At 48.2% G+C, this 16,972-nt stretch overlaps 1 long non-coding RNA gene across 1 annotated transcript in view; it reads right to left on the reverse strand.

Moving 5' to 3' along the window:
• Positions 1–4,607, reverse strand: part of LOC111817242 — a 29,405-nt gene extending 24,798 nt beyond the window's left edge. The window contains exon 1 of the long non-coding RNA XR_002821485.1: positions 4,519–4,607. This is a non-coding gene — a long non-coding RNA (uncharacterized LOC111817242). The remainder of the gene's footprint in view (positions 1–4,518) is intronic.
• Between the last annotated feature and the right edge of the window lie 12,365 nt (positions 4,608–16,972).

Raw genomic sequence — 16,972 nt, forward strand, 5'->3', positions numbered from 1 at the left:
TGACTCATCCACATGGCTGACACTGACAAAGGTTCTACAATCTGAGGTACAGGGTCTCAGGATAAATCCTGAGGGGATTTCACTGATCTTCTCAGACCCAAAAGCTACAACTCTTGTTGCATAGGTCCCGCTTTACCTTGGTCTTAACCATCCAGCAGAAAAGTACAAAAACAAAATATAAGAAGTAAAGCCATGCTTTTATGTTGAGCTGTAGGGAACTCAGGTCAACAATTTTTTACTTTGCCAGTGAAACGGAAGACCCAATACTATTAGGGACTACTGGACTCTTTTAGAATATTTTGCTGAGTTTACACACCTATAATATTCATTAACGGAACTTAACAAAAAAGGGGGATACAGATGAATGTCCATTTTGTATCTGTGTATTCAAAGTGGTTAGGATAGATATATAGTTATATTCTCTTAATGAATAGAGGGATTTGTTCTAATGGTGTTTGTAAGTAGGATATCATGTCGGCATCTTGTACAGCAATTAATCACTAGGAAGCATGTATGCAATGTGTTAATTATTGGAACTGTCCTACCAATTTGGTTTGAAACTGTCTTATTGCTATTTGTTTCTCAATAAAATTATGGGGGGAAAAAAAGAAAGAAAAGAAAGCTCCTGTCAGAGAGAGGGACAGGAGAGGGGCCCCAACTTGTTGTTCCCTGGGAAGTTGTCTCTTCCAGGGACTTTAATAGAGGAAAACCATGTGGTAAGGTGAGTCTAAGGTGGTGGAAAAGACATGGAAATCCACTTAGGTGGGCATGAGGTGGGACAATACTATGGTCAACCAAGGAGATTACAAGTACCATTGCTCAGGTAAAATTGATTGAGTCTAGGATCAAATGAGGAAATGAGTCATGTAGCAAGTGGGCATGAATACAGGATAGGGTCTCTTGCTGTTGGGGATTGGTCTAGTGACTCAACTTGGCTCTTTCAAGGTGATTGATAGAAGTATTTAGACAATCCCTGATGCCCATCCCTAGAGAAGTATGTAGCTGTGTTTCTTCTTTTTGTCTTGGTCTTGAGATGTGGCTCATATGGGAGTGTCTGTCTCTTCCCAGTTATAAAGTCACCTTGTCTTCCATCTTGTCTTGTCCAGGGCCTGGCCCTATCCGACTGTCTATAATATTTGTATCTAACTTGGCTGCCTGTAACACTGAGACGAGATTGTGTTCTCTAAAACCGAAGAATGAATTTTAGAAACAGAGGTTATGAGTAGAATATACTTATTGAGGGAAAAAGCTCCTTTCCAAGAGAGGGACAGGAGGGGGGAGCCCTGAGCAGGTGGTTCCCAGGAAGGTGTCTCTTCCAGGGACTTTTATAGAGGAAAACCATGTGGTGAGGTGGGTCTAAGGTAGTTATGAAGACATGGAAACTCGCTTAGGTGGACATGAGGTAGAACAAAACTATGGTCAACCAATGAGATCACAAGCACCATTGCTCAGGTAAAATTGATTAAATCCAGTACCAAATGGGGAAGTGAGTCACATAGCAAGAGGGCATGAATATGGGACAGGGTCTCTTCCTGTTGGAGGTTGGGCTAGTGACTCATTTGGGCTCTTTCAAGGTGATCGATACCTATTTAGAATACCAATCCCTGATGCCCATCCCTAGGGAAGCATGTAGCTATGGTTCCTCTTTTGTCTTGGTCTTGGGGTGTGGCCCATATGGGAGTGTCTGTCTCTTCCAGGTTGCGTGGGGCCTGCCCATTAGCTCAGTTGTTTCAGTGCCTGCTTACGCAAAGGCACTCAGGTTCAGGATACTCTGGTTAAATCCCCAGATCCTCATGCCTTCCCAGGCCTGCCCTTAAGGCATCCTGAGCCAGCCCCCCCAAAAAAATTGTTCTTCCAAGTTGCAAGGTCACCTTGTCTTCCATCTTGTCTCCTTGAAGGTCTGGCCCTGTCTGACTGCCTATAATATTTCTATCTAATTTACCAGGATGAGACACTCTTTGGTGTAACACAGGAAGTGGCATGGGTTGGTCCTCCTGTGTGTTCTGCATTACAATATCCAGGACATGGAGCTGACCTTGGTGACCACAGACAGACAAGTAGACAAAGGAAGCTTCTAGTGATCAAGAGAATAAGATGGCAGAATGGATGAAACTACAAAACATTATGTTAAGGGTGCCAGGCACAGAAAGGCAAAGAACATATGATCTCCCTGCCATGTAGAAGCAAAACGTTGCTAGCCAAGAAAGAAATAATAGAATAAGGCTACCAAAGCCTGGGAGGAGGGGGATGCAGAGCGGGTGGTCAATAGACACACAAGAGCAGCTGGACTGTGGAGCCATCAGAGGAATAACTTGTTACACCCCATAGCCCTACAGCACAGTGGACCGACTACAGTGGATAACCACTGATCAAACAGCTAGTAGAGAGTTTGAAGGTACCCAACCCAGAGAAATGCTTAATGTCTGCAGTGAGAGATATGCCAACTACTTTGAGCCACGACATATTATGGACATGTATTGAATGTCACACAGTGCTCCATAAATTATATACAACTGCTATGTGTCAGTTAAGGATAAAATACATGGTTTTGTTTTGCTTTTTTTTTTTTTTTTTTTGTGGTATCGGGGATTGAACTCAGGACCCTGCATTTGCCAGGCAGGTGCTTATTCTACTATGCTATCTCTCTGGCTCAAAAGAAAAAAAGAAAGAAAGAAAACATGTTTTTAAATTTGAAAAACAATGTGCCTCCTCACATATATTTTAGCAAAGTCCTCAAAAACAAAACCAAACCAATGTTCCAGAACTTTAGCAACAATGAATAACAAAGATTAAATTCCTCAGGGGGCTATTACGTTCCTGAGTGCACATCAGAATCACCGCAGGCTTTGGAGGGTCAGCACCTGTGTTCCAGCATGGACGAAGTCTTTAAGGGTGAGGCCAGATTCACCGGTGATTCTGCCCAGCTGCAAGACTTAGGCACCAACAGGCAAAGCAAAGCAATGGCCAGCTTAGGAGCAAAAATTGGTGGTGAAATCCTCTCCAGCACCTGATACCATGGGCAGGTAGGGTTGGCATCAGTGGAAAATAAAGAGTAGGGAAGGATAAACAGGAGAAATTTTGGAAAGGATAGAAAGAATAGGGAGGATGACCACAGAGAACTTTCTGGAAGAATAGGAAGAGTGAGGAAGGACTACAGCAAAACTTCTGGAAGAACAGAAAGAGTAGGGAGGTGTGATGACAGATGTTATTACCCTGGTCAGGCTGCTATGGCTCTAGTTTATCATACTACTCTTCTTATTAGAGAAGACAGAAAGAACAATTTGTCACATGTGACAAATTGGCAATGATAATTGATTTTTATGAAATTAATTTGCAAAAGGTACTGGCTATTTTCAAAAAGCAAAGTTTTTTTTTCCTCATTCTTTCCATTCATCTTTGCTAAAGGAGTTCTTATAACTTGGGTGTGATTTCTCCTTCACAAACTTTCAAGGCATATGGTTGTTAATTGCACTTACATCATCTGCTTTCTGCTTGCTTCTTTTCCTTGATTCCCTAAATCTGTTTGCTGTCACCTTTATTCAGCTGCTAATGACTTCTAATTTGTCTGACGCTTTAATTGTATCATATGGAAAAGCTTCATCATTCTTAAGATGTTCAGGTAGAAGAGGCACGAAGGCCCTGAGCGCACTGTGGTCTTGGTCAAACTCCCTTCTCTGGCCTCTGCTCTCCCTCAGGCAATGGGTTGGGTGGAGAGTTGCTGCGACCCAAGTACAGGGCAGGGAGGCTGTCGGGAGAAGAGCCCTGAGTGTCCTGCTCTGCTTGGCTCCTTCAATTTAATTCCGAATTTCCGAGGGCAGGCTGTGGGAGCCCAGGGCCTAGTGCGCTAGGGGAGTGTTTGTCCACCGCACTCTCCCCAGCCACCACCTCCAATTTTAAATCAGATTCTTCTGTACATGGGAGATCTTCAGTAACAGCTTCTCTTCATTTTCTGTTTCCTCACTTGATTATATTCCTCCTTTTCTCCTTTCTCATTTTTACTTTCTAATTGGCTTTCTCTCTCTCTCTCTCTCTCTCTCTCTCTCTCTCTCTCTCTCTCTCTCTCTCCCTTCTGTACTGAGCTTGAAAAGCTGAGGTGAGGGATCTGGCTGTTTCTCTGAGCCACTGGCTGAACCGATTCAAATCTCTTAATGTTCCTGTTCTTTTTTTCTTTTTTCCCCCTTGATCTCTGACCACATTTCTGGATTCACAGACATTATCAGGAGGAAAATCTAGGTATTTTCTTTCCTATTTGGCCCAGGCCAACATATTGCAGAGACACCAACAGTGAGGGATCTATCAGTAATGACAGCTTAAACCCCTGCTGTGTAACAAGCCTTATCTCATGTTCTGCATTAATCCGGGGCCTGCCCCAGGCCACATGAACAATGCAGCCACCTCCAGAAGCTATTTGCTGCTCATGACCTTGAGAACACTCTTTAAATCTAAGTGATTGTAATTGCTATTGTTAGCTGCGCCTAGCTGCCAGCCTCTTCTCCTGAGCCCTGCGGAGCACCTCACCTTTACTGCATCCAGTCCCAGGGCACCCCATCCACGTCCACGCTTCCATCCTCCTCTGCTTGCTTTCACCCTAGCAGCAAAGATTTAGAGCATTTGTGGGCCAAGGAAAAGACATTCGAAGAGTCAGCTGACAGCAAAAGATGTCCAGTGGTCGTGTCAAGCACCTCGGGAGAACAGGGAAGCAAGCCACAGACTAGGAGAAAATACTTGCAAAGAAACCAAAATCTTGGGGCCAGGGAGAGGGCGCAGTGGAATAAGCGCTTGCCTGGCAAGCGCAGGGGCCTGAGTTCAATCCCCAGTTCCACCAAAAAAAAAAAAAAAAGGAAAGTAAAATTTCTAATGGGGAATGGGTACCTGAAATATAAAGAGAAGTTTTTAAAATTAACTCAATAAGGAGACAATCTGACTATAAAAGTGGGCCAAAGATCTGAATAACTATCTCACTAAAAATAGTAAGTAAGCATTTTAAAAGATGTTTGTATCACATACCACCAGGGCACTTGTTATGGTTTGCATATGGTTGTCCCCACAGAGCCTCATGCAGTCTTGGGGCGGCTTCTGGAGTTTGTGATTGATTACTGTGGGTGTGGGTGCTGCACTTGCCCTGGGACGGGTAATTTGCAACACAGAGTAAGGTGGGAAGAGAAGTTAGATGCTTGGGCTGCTGCTACCTCTCCCTTGTGCTCTTGCTTTTTGCTGCCACCATGAAAGGTTGCCCTCTGCCTTGTGCCGCTCTGCCTTGGACCCCGCTGAATATGGATTGAAACCTCCAGTAACTGAGCTACATAAACCTTGCCTTCCTTCATTTTGGGTGTCGTGTATTTGTCCCAACAATGAGACAGGAGTAACTAAGAGAGCACTACAAATGAAAACAAGAATGAGAAAGAAAGATATACTTATTAGAATGACTTAAACCCAGATATATAGAATTTGTGATGCTGTGGTGGAACAGCAAGAACTCTCATGAGTGGGCAGCTCAGCAGACTCATACACAACAAAATACACACTTGCTGTACAATCCAGCCTTTGTGCTCCTTGATGTTTACTTAAAGGGCTGAAAAAGTGCGCCTGCACAAAGCCCTTCACATGGTGTTGGTAGCAGTCTTATTCATAATTGTCAAAATCTGAAAGTGACCAAGATGCCATTCAGTAGGTGATGAATCAGTAAGTTACATCAAGCCTGGGAACTAGAATACAACTTAGCATTAAAAATGCATGATCAGGAGCTGGGGAGATGGCTCAGTGGAATAAACGCTTCCCTGGCAAGTGCAAGGGCCTGAGTTCGATCCCTGGGTCTGCAAAAAAAAAAAAAAAAAAAAAGCATCATCAGTCTATGAGGAGCGGTGGAGGAAGCTTAAGTGTATATTATCAAGGGAAAGAAGCCAATCTTGAAAAACTATTAAATGTATGATTTTACCTAGAAGATCAGACTATGGAGACAATGAGGAAGATCTGTGATTGCCAGGGGGCAGAACAGAGGGACACAGAGGAGGATTAGGGCCATGACAGCCTCTTAGGAGGCTGCAGTGGTGAAGCATGGGAGCCTACTTGTGTTCATACTCTCTGGACAACACCAAGAACCTCTAGTGTAAACACCAGTCCGTGAGTGGTAGTACTGGACAATGTCCATGGAGGCTCATCAGTTTTGTCACATGCACCACTCTGGCAAGCTGTGTTAACACTGAAGGAGGTTGTAGAGCAGAGATAGGGAACATATATAGGAATCTACATTTAATTTTGCTGCAAATGTAAGCTACACATTTAAAATGAAGTATATTTAAGCCAGGTGTGGTGTTGCTTGCCCATAATCCCAGCACCCAGGATGCTGAAGCAGGAGGCTGTCTTCGAGTTTGAGGCCAGCCTGGGCTGCAAAGTGAGTTCAAGGTCAGGTTGAGCCACATAGTAAGACCCTGTCTCAAAACAAACATAAATTAACTAAAAACAAAAAGAAAATATATTTAGAAGGGAAAAGCATACCTGCAGGTCATCCTAACCATACGGTCGAGTAGGGGTTCACACTTCTGTCCACGCCTCCCCACCGTGGATGGCATTTCCTTCCCCCAAGACACTACTCTGTTTGGGGGGTGGAGGCTGCATAGGGTACACAAGCAAGACAGGCAGTCACTCTCCAGGAAGCCTCTGTCCCTGGAGAACAGTCAGGTCGTCTGACGCTTGGACAAGTGCCATTTGCCCTCCTTTGACCAACATGAGGTTATAGCCTCAGAGCTCCCCAGCATCTTCAAGCTCGGCCATCAGCTACACCAGCTACCACACACTGCTCCATCAGACGAAGACAATTCCAGATTTCGTACTCTTCCTATGGACTGTTCCCATTGGTCCAGCATAACTCAGGCCTGACCAATAGGAGCCCTGTCTTCCTGCCACAGTGATTGATGCCAGAAACAAAACAGCTCCAACTACAGCCTTCAATCCTTCTGCCTTGTGAGCCTGAAAATTGCCTCTTTGCATAAGCAGCTTTGGGTTAGACTTGATGTCACCTGCAGTCGTAAGAGGACTGAAGATTCATCCACAAGATACTTTAGCTGGAAACTTCTGGGGAGAGAAGAAGTAGCTAAGAAACAAGGCAAGGACAGGGCAGCTCCATGGTGAGCCGTCGGCCTCTGCGGGACTCTGCATGATGCCCTTCCAGTCTGGACCCTTTTCCTCCACTGCAATTAAAAAAAAGCACACATATTGTCACACATGTCACTTTCCCATCCAGCCCAGATGCCAGCTTGGGTCTTCCTTATCAATATTCTGCGCTTTGCAATCTTCATTCTCCTTGTTCCTTCACAGCCCACGAAGGTGATGGCCAGCCCACTTGCACCCCAGGCTTCTCCCTCGGGCCTCTGGAGGCCCCCCAAGCAAGAGTGCACTGGGCGCCCTGGGAGTTCCCAGCTGCAGCTGTGCACCAGAACCACACAGGACGGCTGTGCGGCTGCCTAGGCCAGGGCCATCTCCAGCTTTTCTGATTTAATTGCCAGTGCATGGGGCCTAAGCATCAGTATTAGTATACAGCAAGAGTCATTGCTTAGGGGTTTTTTGAAGGTGGAAGAACCAGGGTGGCTCTTTATATCTGCTTCTTGAGCTTAATAGAAAATCCAGGCACAAATACAAGGAACCTCAAAGGGCATTTCAGTCTAAATCACCCTTTCCCTTAAAGTCTTGCAGCACTTTCTGTTGTGCATGGGATATCCTGGAAAGTTCTGCTGATGGGACCCCTGTCTGTCTCTCAGTCCTCATCTGAAGCCTTCTCCCATTGCAGCCTCTGAGCCCTGAGGTCTCTATTCTACTCCTGTCCCCTCGAAGACGACAAAACATTGTGACTTCCTTTCACCTGCGTTGCCAGCACCTGGTGCCCAGGAGCCCAGCTGGTACTAAACCCTTCCAGAACTCCTGGTGGAAAAAAGACCGGGAAATACTAAGGTTTACCACAAGAGGGCAGCATACGCACAGTCAATGGAGCCCTCCGAGCCTCCCGCTTAGAACGCGGAAATTATTGGCCACAGTCTGGGGTGTAGGTGTAAAGTGTTTTGATTTATCTTATAGATTTGTAGCAAGTGTTTGGGAAACATAAATGAGTATCTGAAGCGTGCAAAAGTGGTAGAGTTTGTGGTTTGCGTGGTGAGTGTAGCTTGGGCCGTAGCCAGGACTTGACCCGAGAGGACCTGGTCTGGGCGCCGTTACCTGGTTACCTGGCCCACACAGACGGCCCTTCACCGTGTTTGGCGCTATCTGCTCCATACGAGATGGCTCAGTAAACGAATCTATAGGGAAAATGACCATAATACTGCTCTACAGTCGGGAGGATTATGCGAGAAAATGAATTCAAACAGGCTTAGCAATTCATTAAATAAATGCTGTGATCAAGGGTGTATTCCTAAAGGCTTATTGTACGACTGGCAGCCAAAGAGCTGAGGGAGGAGTGGAGGGTCATTCTCCGCTGGCGACCTCCGAAGGCTTCTCCGAGCTGGAAGAAGGGAGGGGACAGACGGCTTCAAAGCATTCCTCTCTATCATTACCAGCTGCGTCTAGGGGACACCCGGGGCCAACCTTTCTACTCATGGCGGTCATGTGCTCTTAGCTGAGAACATGGCCACGTTTGAGGGCTGGAAACGCGCCCCCCGGCTAGGTCCTTTCCCCACAGCCGAGGGTGGTTTTCCAGCCGGTTGGCTCCCATCCTCTTTCGCCAGGGCCCCTCCCTCCCCCACCTCTCCCACGTTAGCACTGACAGAAGAACGGCTCTCAAGCCATTCTGAATCATATTACTGCCACTGTAATTATTATAGTTATGACTATGACCATCATTAGGAGGAAAATAATCCAAATGTAGGAAAGCAGAGGACGGCGGGGATTCTACGGCTTTGTGCGAAGTTAAAAGGCCAACACCTGGAAGGGGCAGCACCCCTCCTGCCAAGTTACCCCAGCACATGGGGAGGCTGGCTGTGGGGACAGTGTTTGGGCCAGCGAGGCCATGGTCAGGGAATCCTTTCCAGTCCCCCGCTGCCCATGCCTTGGCCTTTCCCATCTCCTGACGGTGCTAGCGCCACATACCTCCTCCCATGCCCTCTGCCAGGGTCCTGGGCCAGGCCACCCTCACCTGGCACCTGGATTCTTACAGCACACCCATCAGCGGCTCTGGGCTCTCCCAGCCCTTCAGATCAGCCCTGCAGAGATCTTCCCCAAATAGGTGGCATCTGGAAATAGGTGGCGTTGTGGCATCCTGGCATCCACGCAGACCAGGGAAACAGGCCACATCTCTGCTCAAAGCTAGCCACGTTTCCATTTAAGTCTTCCTCATGGCTCAGAAGCCTGCAAGGACAGGTGCTGAGGTCTGAATGTCTGCGCCTCCTGACACACACTCACGCACATGTGCACGTGCGCGTGCGCACACACACACACACACACACACACACACACACATGCACACACACATTCCCATCATTCCCATATTGGTCCCTCATGATGATAGCATTAGAAAAGAGGCTCCTTGGGAGGTGATTCAGGCCCTAGGGGTGGAGCCTCCATGATTGGAATTAGTGATCCTAGACAAAAGGCCCTGAAAAGGCCCAATCCCTTCCACCACGAGAGGACACTGCAAGAAGGTGCTGAGCCGGAAAGGTGGGCCTCATCAGATGGCCTGGAGGCTTCCTGGACCTCCAGGAGTAGGAGCAACACATGTGCTGCCCACAAGCTTCCCACTGCAGGGTATTCACTTATAGCAGCCCAAGCAGACTAAGTCACTGGGCTACAGCTTCCTCCAGCGAGCTCCCATCAGATGGAGGCTGGCACCCGCGCCACATGGCACACGTGGCCCACATGCATGGGGTGATCCTCACAGCCTGATTATCCAGTGGAACCTCGCCACGCTACCATCTGGCTTTCAAAGTCTTCCCAAGCCAGGCTCTACGTTTCGCAGCACTGGAGTTATTTGTTCCTTCAGCTCTCCTGCATATTCAGTCCCACAAGCCCCTCTCTGAGCGCTGGGCTGCTCAGCTGAGTCCAGAGCCCATGCCAAGATCTGTACCTGGTTGCTGTTCCCTCCAATGGGAAGCACCACAACATGGTTGGGGCTGAATGACAATCCTTTGATTTGTTCTTGCAATGAGCCTGCAAGGTGAGAACATCCCTGAAGTGGCCACATGAACAAAAAGCCAAGCACAGGGAGACAGAAGCTTGCACAGAGCCTAGATCCCTACAAAGGAAGCCCAAGTGGGCCCACCCAGCGTGGCACTTTCTCTGTTGAGGACATGCCCAGGGCCACTCCCTGAGCACTGCCAAGTGGCACAGTGAGTGAGATTCCAGATCTTGTCTCTGGATCCTGGTGTCATCATTTCCACGTGTGCAACCCTAGGAAGAGTTCATCAGCCTTCTGAATTTCCATTCCTTCAATTGTAAAATGAAGATAACAGCCTCCCCCCTAGGATGGCAAAGGGTAAATTAGATAGCATGGAACACTAACATTGAATCAGGTAATACTGATACAGAGACAGAGCTCAGTCTGATGAAATTAGCACTGAGCATTTGAGAAGCAAGACTTTAGTTTCTCTTTAATGCCTGGGAATAGTGGTGAAGTCCAAGGTAACATCCCAGGAATGGGGAGGAGAAGAAGAGGTTGGAAAAACACCCCCTGGTCATCTGAGCACATTCCCAAGATACCAGGCTACCCATCAGCGTTTCCCAAGCAACAAGTCACTGTCCTTTCCTCCCCCGTGTCCTGGGAAATTGTACAGATTGAGCTCATTCCACAGGCCACCCTCTCATGTTCTCAGGCCCAGTCGTGCCCCTCCCATGATATTCGATACTGAAAGAGCCAGGTATCAGCCATGTTAGATGTGGCCTGTGGACATCTTCAGGCACCCAGGAAATGAAAGCAGTTTGCCTGGAAGGAGTAGGACTATTGCGTGGAAGAGACGCCACTATACTTCTTTGTACCCAGGAAATCGTTACCTGAAGGAGAATCTAGTATTCCATGTAGAATGGCGAAGACAGTGAATATTTAAAAAGGAGGTATAGACACCACTGAGAATCAAGGTAGACCAGTTGCCCAAGTAGTAGGTAGGGAACCTAAAGAGTTCAGACCTGGTGTTAGTTTAGGGTAGACCAGTTGCCCAAGTAGCAGTTAGGGAAACTGAAGAGCTCAGACCTGGAATTGGTTTAGGGTAGACCAGTTGCCCAAGTAGTAGTTAGGGAACCTGAAGTGTTCAGACCTGGAGTTGGCTTAGGGTAGACCAGTCGCCCAAGTAGTAGTTAGGGAACCTGAAGAGTTCAGACCTGGAGTCAGTTTGCTTTATCTAGATGTCTGCTTCATTACTGCCCAGCCAGGAAAGTTACTTGAGAATGGCCTAGGTCCTTTCTTTACCTACAAGGATCAAGTACCACCAACCTCTGTATTACAGAAGTATTTTGAAGACTCATTAGGGTACCTCATATAAAATGCTTCATACATTGTGTATGATAAAAGCCCACGGGGTGAAGAGGATTAGCCGGGATGATGGTGACGGTGATAATAGTTTGAGCCTGAAGAAGACCAGATGAAGATTTTCATCCTCATTTCATGGTTGAATAAAAGCAGGTACAAAAAGCTAAGCTTCTCGCTCCAGGTCACACAGTCAGTGCAGACAGCACCTAACTCAAGTTCCATTTTGTTGCTGCCAGGAACTCCATGAGCAGTCCAGATGCCCAGAGGAGGAGGAGGACTGGCACCAGAATGGACATGCTTTTGCCGGAATCAGAGCACAAGGATTATGCAAACCAGGATGACGTCATGCCTAGCAGCTGATCCCAAATTGTTACATGGAACTTGCTAAGTGCATACTGAGAGTCTCTGCTCTATTTCTCTGAAGTGGCCAACCCCTGCAAGATTTTATCACTCTTCCCCAGTCCCAATATTTGTCTATGTCTGGGGTCATTTAGTTGGTAGGGAGTCTGATTACAAACAGAAGGAATGAGGAATCTCTTAGAAGGGAATTAAGTCAGTGAGTTTCAGCAGCAGAGGCAGAGAAGCCCCAAGGCTATTTCCAGAGGGCCTGGGATGCAGGAGAGCCCGCTTGTCTAGTATCTTCCTATAGGCTATTGTCTCATTGTGCATGAAACCTACTCAACAGCAGTGTTTGGAACCAACTTACTCAAGGGCCAAAGCACAGAGCTCCAGCTAGTGTTTGGACAGAAAAGCAGGAAGACTCCAAGAGTCACAAATGACCTGGGACATTATGAGCCATGGCACTCCTCACTCTTACCTTTGGGATCTTACCTTTGCCTTGTCTCTGCTGAGACCCCAGCACCTGTGTGATGGTGTGATGGGTGCTTTGTAGATGTCTTCTGAATAAATAAATAGAAGTCATACCATTTGTATGGAGCAAGGAGACCACCACCATCCCCAGCAGCTGGACTTCTTGGGTCCTCCTGGTATCTCTGAGAATTGCCCACAGCAGATATTCCCATGTGCAGGAGGCCCTCTGGGGAACTCTCAATAGCAAGCAGCAGCCACAGGGCTCCTGAGTCTGTATCCTGTGAGTTTCCCATGATGCCTCAGTGGGAGGTACTTGCCAAGCTGCCCAGTGTGTTCTGAGACAAGGGCCAGTCTCTGCTTCCTTCCTCCTTGTCTCCTGCACCAGCTTCAGGGGCTGCCAGCTACTTGGGCTTCCTGTGGTCCCCTGTCTTAGGTTGTTCTAACTGTCACTCACTCTAACCTCTCTGCGCACCCAGAATCCAAGGAGACTTTTTTAAACAGTCTCAGCTTTTGAGTGGGAAGATCTCAACTCTATAGCCAATTCAGCTCCTTGCTGGCCATAGGTCCCTGGTGGTCTTTAAAACCCTTAGTTTTGCTCCTCCGTCTCCCCATCTGTTCTCCAGGCTGCAATGGGATGGACTAATTGAAATGAGAATATGAAAAGACTCGTAGATGGTCCCTGGCATTGAATGGGTTTCAGAAAAATTGTCAAGAGTTACAAAGGGGATCGCGCCTGCCAAGCAGGCATCACAGGCCTGGGTTCACACACATCACAAGTGCAGTCATTGGTTCTGGTCAATTCTATGCTGGTCTGGCTGACATCTGCACACCAGAGGCTGCCCTCCTGGCACCCTCATCCCCAGCACCCCGACAACCATCTACTCACTTCCAGTCCTTGCCAGAGTCCTGCACCTCTCTGGCCCTCCCATTCCCCAGAGAACCAGGCTTAGGTCTTGTGTGGCTGGATTTGGGATCAGGCCCCCCAACTATCCTCACTGGTCTATTGCAGGCTGGTCTTAAAATTCCCCCCAGTGTCTAGCAAAGTCCCGGGCTAGGCAAAGTTCTGATCATTGGACACTCATTTGGACACCCCTCCCCTGCTGTCTGAAGCATGCCTGGTGGTCTGGAGCCTGGTCCTACGCTCACCTTCCTCTCCCATGGGTCCCTTGGCACCCTTATCCTGCTGTCCCAGGCCCTGGGCATGAGTCTACCACATGGCCCATTTGTGTGGGGGCAAGGGAGAGAGTGGAGAAGTAAGAACGGTAAAGGTGCAGGATGCCACAAGGGGAGAATGTGCCACGCCGTGGCCCCAGTGACTCATTGGCCACAGCCCTTGAGGGCAAAGGCAAGGCCTGTCCCTGAGTCTGACACATGGCAGCAACTCAGTAAATATCCAATTACCCAGGCCCAGGGTGGACATGTAATAAATATTTTTTATTGTTTCAAAACTATCCCACGAATGTTGGTATCCAGGATCAAGTTGCTCATGCCTCTGCCTTTGTTTTGTTTTTAGACTGCATGTTTAAACAGGAATCAGAGAGGGCCAACACTACCCAGCTCTGACACCCCCAGCTGATGGGTCGAGGCTGCTGGTGTGCTTGGTACAGGGGAAACTCTGGGCTCCTTCGAATGAATTTGTCCTGGAGAAGAAAGATCAGGTGGACAGGCAGGGCAGGTGGGAGGGTGTGTTCCCAGTTTCAGCCATCATGTGTCCTCAGAGGATGGTGATTTCCAAAACCACATGCCACCCTGGACACATAGGTCACCAACCAGCAAGTATCAGCCCCCTGCTGCTGTGGGAAACACTTACTATTGGCTGGACTCAGCTCCTACAGCCTCACGCATGGGATGGACAGCAGAGACAGGACTCAGAAGTCAACAGAGGGAGTCTGGGACCTGCTATGTGCTTGGCCTCTGTGGCTGGCTGTGTGTGTGACATGACCCTTCTGCTCAGGGACCACCACAGTTTGAAACTTGAACATGGTCCAGATCACTGGTTTTCAAACTCAGGCATGGACCACAGTCATCTGCAGGGCCTGCTAGAGCGCAGATGGCTGGACCCAGCCCCAGAACCTCTCATCAGCAGCCACGGTGGGGCTGAGGCACTGGGACAGACTCCGGGACACCGACCCAGGGGCTACCCTTCAAGAACCTAACTGATAACTTCCGCTTCTTCTGGCTCTGAGAGTTTAGAATTTTATTTCTAAGAAGCAGCATAGTAAAGGCAGAAAAACTTTATAAAAACTGAGAGAAGAAATTTTAGAAGAAGCAAGAAAAGTTTCCAAACCCTTTACCTCAAAGTAGCAACAGGTGTATACCGAATCACCACCCAGCCTGGCAAAGATGGGGCCAGGGACCTCCTAGAGCGGCTCTTCCTCCCTTCTGCTCCCAGGGTTTCTTTTCATTTGGTTTTCATGGATTCTACCTCTGAGACCATATTTTATGACAGCAGCTGCTTGAGTCTGTAATGAAATACTTTATGTGAAAGCACGTTAAAAAAATATGAAGTACAAGGCAGGGGGTTTATTTTTAACGTATGTTTCTATTTTCTGCTTTACCTCCTTCAGAAAAAGCAAATGATGATTGCAATAAAAGACAGAAATGTAGTTGATGGGAGACAGCTGAGCGGGAGGGAAGTGAACTGATTTGAATTAAATAAGAGTTTCATTATCCCTCACAGTAACCAAGTACTGAATGGGTGCGGAGGGGAAGCTGGGGTGGCTCCCAAGAGGAGCAAGACACCGTCTTCCCCAGAACTGGGAAGAGGGCAGCAAGGGATCCGAGCCCCCGGATGTCTGGCTGCTACAGGGCCTGCTTTCAGAGGTCCCGGGGCCAAGGGGAGGCTTATTCTTCCATCCTTGTCACCTGAGCTGTAGTTGCCCAAAGTGCCCTGAGGCCTACGACCAGAACAGAGTGGCTAGGTCTCAGGCTTGCTGGTGCCCGGCCTTGGTCTTCCCCTGCCATCCCAACCCTCGCAAGGTCTTGAGCTTTCTTGCCTTTGGGCACAGCAATCTAAGCGTTCTCACTCGGGCCCAGGCGCTTCCTATGTAGGTTTCTGTCCATAGGGATTCAGCTGCTCCTTCCAGGCAGATGCCCTCACCTCCACCCACCCTCTTCACAGAAACCTAGACAGCTACTGAGAGGAAAAAAGAAAAAAGGCTGATTTACCAGTCTGACTGTGAGTGATGTCACCTTAGTCCCTGGATAGCCGGAGCTCCTGCCCAGGAACCTTCAAAGGCTCTGCTGTGGCTTCTGCTCTGCCTCCCTGTCCACGAGTCTTCCCACAAGGTGAGCATGTAGGGGAAGGGGACAAGCCCACCCCGAACCCCTCTCTATCCGGCCTGCTCTTATTCACACACACAGTGGGGTTCCCAGGGGTGGCTGTTGGGGGGGGGAGTCTATGAAAGGAGAAGAGATGTGTATTCATCTGGGCATAAAGCCCCTCAGAATTCAGCGCAGAGGCTGAGGGCTGGGGCTAGGCCTCAAGCCTCCACTTACACTCTTGTCATAGGTCCTGCTTATACTCAGACCTACCTGTAAAACTGTGTTAAGTGCCAGCTTTGCAAACGAATCCCCTTCTATTTGTACAGGGAAGAGGTGCAGAGCAAGCCAGATCGAGGCTGTCTCCACGCCCGCCTCTGTGTCTGGCTAGAGGAGCCCAGCAGGCAGGGACATGGTCTGCAGAGTTCAGAGCCCCCCCACCCCATGCAGGGGGACTGTCCAGAGTCACATGAGAGCCCTTTTCAGAGGCTCAGCCACACTCTCCTCTGGAGTTGTTTCAGGCTAAGATCCCAGTTACTCTTGAGACCATCTCTAAGTGGACGGTCGGCCCAGGAGGCGCCAGGCAGTCCAGGCCTCAACAGGCCTGTGACCTTCTCCCAACCTCTGCTGAGGGACAGGTGGGGCTCAAGCCCTGGTACAAAACTCAGGGCAATTTTGTGTTGGTAACACCTGAGGCACCAGGGATGGTTTTCAGGGAATATCACTGGTATTTGAACGACCTGGAGAACCAGCTATGATGGTACACAGCTATAATCCCAGTACTCTGGGAAGCTGATGCAGGAAGATCACGTGTTTGAGTGCACTCAGGCAATTTAAGGACTTAGAAAGACCCTGTCTCGAAATAAGAAATGAACAAAGGGATGGGGAAGTAGCTCAGTGCAAAGGCCCTGGGTTCAATCCCCAGAATCACCTCTCCCACCCCCAAATGAGGCCAGCCTCAAAAACTCAGCCCTATAAGTAATAAATGGAAGAAATTCTAATGAAACAGAATATAAGACCTCATAGTGCCAGCACACCACCAGCTTATGTGACCACTGGCCACTAAAACCAAAACAGAAAACTGCTATAATACTAGATTACATTTACAAAAGTCTAGAACTCAAACTAAGGTAAAAATGGAGAGGCCGCATGTGGTGTATTGCATTTTGTTTTAAGCAGCACATTTTTAAAGCCATAACAACAAACCAGAAGATTCTCTAATACTAATACAACAAGGACCTTGGAAAGTACCTTTTGGAGATCTTTTTAAAGAAATAGCCGTGAAGCCAAGCATGGTGATACACACCTGTGATCAAACCACTCGGGAAGCTGACGCAGTGGAACTGCTGTGACTTGGAGACCAGCCTTGGTAACGTAGTGAGCTCAAGCCCATCCAGAAGTCCATAGTGAGACACTGTCTCAAAAACAAAACAAGCAAACAAATAATGGGCTGTTTAGCCA

Source organism: Octodon degus, unplaced genomic scaffold (genome assembly GCF_000260255.1).
Source record: "Octodon degus isolate 3935 unplaced genomic scaffold, OctDeg1.0 scaffold00052, whole genome shotgun sequence".
Classification (NCBI taxonomy): Eukaryota; Metazoa; Chordata; class Mammalia; order Rodentia; family Octodontidae; genus Octodon; species Octodon degus.